The sequence below is a fragment of the Dipodomys ordii genome, unplaced genomic scaffold (genome assembly GCF_000151885.1).
Source record: "Dipodomys ordii isolate 6190 unplaced genomic scaffold, Dord_2.0 Scaffold80, whole genome shotgun sequence".
NCBI lineage: Eukaryota > Metazoa > Chordata > Mammalia > Rodentia > Heteromyidae > Dipodomys > Dipodomys ordii.
The window spans coordinates 713,484-715,861 of NW_012267296.1; the positions used below are offsets into that span (position 1 = coordinate 713,484).

Consider the following 2,378-nt stretch of genomic DNA (forward strand, 5'->3'; position numbering starts at 1 on the left):
CAGAAAGAATGACATTTCCCCATTTGTTAGGAAATGGAAAGGCTTGGAAAAAATTATATTAAGTGAAGTAAACCAAGCCCAAAGAAACAAAGGTCCCATGCTTTCCCTTATTTGCAATATCTAGTATATGTATGAGTCAAGCAGGAAAGGTCAGATAATGTGATGTTAGGAAAATGAACCCTGAGATAACTATTTAAATGTTTTTTTTTCTTTCATGCATTTATTTCTAACTCATTTATAAGATTATTTCATTGTAGCTTTGTATGGCCCTCCCCCACAGTACAACCCCTGCTTTCACTATATTTGATGTCGGTATAATTTGTGGAGGAGATGTGGAAAAACAAGTCAGTTAAGGATACAGGTGGACCCAATGCAACTATGAGAAGTATAAGTTGTCATGTCAAAAACGAACTTTACAATTTTGGTGCTGGGGGGCGAGATTGGGTGGGGGGACGGGGAGAGGCTGGAAAGGGATGTGAAGGGTAAACAAAGGAGGAGGCTGCAATGCTTGATAAGAAATGTACTCATTATCTTGCCCATGTAATTGTAATCCCTCTGTACAATATGTTCACAAAAAATAAAAATTTATTTTTTTACAAAGAAAGAAATGTACGCATTAACTTGCTCATGTAACTGTAACCCCTCTGTACAGTATTTTTACAATAAAAATGTATTTAAAAAAATAAAAGAATTTTGTTTCTTGAAAACTGTTAAACTTGATAGAAAGAAAATCCACTTCAAAAAACATAAGTTGGCAGAGCGATTTAACAACTGAATGAATTTAACCATTATTTCTTTTTTTCTTCCAGTTGTATGAGCCACCTATTCCTGTCTTGCACAATTTTGTTGATTTGCTTTAAAACATTGAAATTTTATATTATTTGTTATTTGTTTTTTTAAACATGGCCCTGAATTAAAAACTCTATACATATATTGTCATCTTTCCTTTTAAATGTTTTGAATGTATGAAACTGCCACTCAGTCTTTTATGATGGTTTTATATTCCATTATTTTTAGTCTCTTCATTAATTATATTTTTACTAGTGGTTATATCCTTAGCATTTTCTTTTATTGTTTATAGGCTTACACTTGCATTCTTTATAGGTACAACTTAAATATCCCCACAGTACTACCATTTTGCTTATAAAGAATATATTCAATAATATGGACTTATTTATAAGTTGGAATTTGAAAACTGATTTTAAAATATATGTTGGGTTCTCTTTGAAGCAGAATATTGTTATATTGCCAAGGTGAAGCTCAGACTGATTTTCTTGCTATCTCAGCCTTTAGAGTGCTGAGGGTACAGTTTTATGCCATCATAATTAATTCTTTTTTCAAACATATTTTAGACTAGTGCTTTAATTTTATTTTGCTTATATTATAATCACATTTTCATTTACAAAAATGTAGTTTGGGAATTTAAACTTACTTATGTGCTATGAGGCAATTTATATTAAAATTCCAGGACTGCCTGGAAGATGGTAGCACTGCCACAGATAAACTCACTAGGTGTCACTGATCAGAGATTTAGGGTCTCAGGACACATTTTACCTCAATAGAGTCACATCGTTCAAACTCTAAATAGATAAAGACATCCTATTAAAGAAGAATTGGCTCCTCTGACAAGCAAAAGTAAGGAAACAGCAAAACAGTGACCCTAGTCCTGCTGTGCAGCTGCAGAGGGCATGTGGATGCTAGCAGCTCCATGGCATGCAAGACCACATGTAGTATGGAGAGACCCAGAAAAACAAACCTGAAGCACCATCAATCAAACTTTAAACACAGGACCACTTAACAGGCCCATATCAAGCATTAAAATAGAAACAGCAATGAAAGACCTCCCATCTAAGAAAAGTCCAGGACCGGATGATTTTACAGCAGAATTCTGCAAGGCCCTCAAAGGAGAGCTCACACCAAGACTACTCCAACTCTTCAATGAAATTGAAAGAGAAAGTTCACTACCGAACACATTCTATGAATCCATCATAACCCTCATCCCAAAAACAGGCAGGGAATCATAAAAGAAAGAAAACTATAGACCCAACTCTTTGATGAATATTGATGCAAAACTTCTCAACAAAATTTTGGCCAATCAACTTCAACAATTCATCCAAAAAATCATACACCAGGGCTGGGATGTAGCTCAGTGGCAAAACGCTTGCCTAGCAAGCGCAATGTACAGGGTTTGATCCCCAGTACCAAAAAAAAAGAAAAGACAAAAAAAATAGAGTTAAAAAAACCCAAACAAACAAAAAAAACCCCAACCCTTTATAAGATTATCTCTTTGTTGCTTTGTATGTCCCTCCCCCACAGTATAACCCCTGCTTTCACTATATTTGATGTCAGCATAACTTGAGGAGGAGATGGGGAAAAAC

At 34.8% G+C, this 2,378-nt stretch overlaps 1 pseudogene; it reads left to right on the forward strand.

The window, feature by feature from the left end:
* Positions 1–2,378, forward strand: part of LOC105992131 — a 78,121-nt pseudogene that overhangs the window by 14,392 nt on the left and 61,351 nt on the right.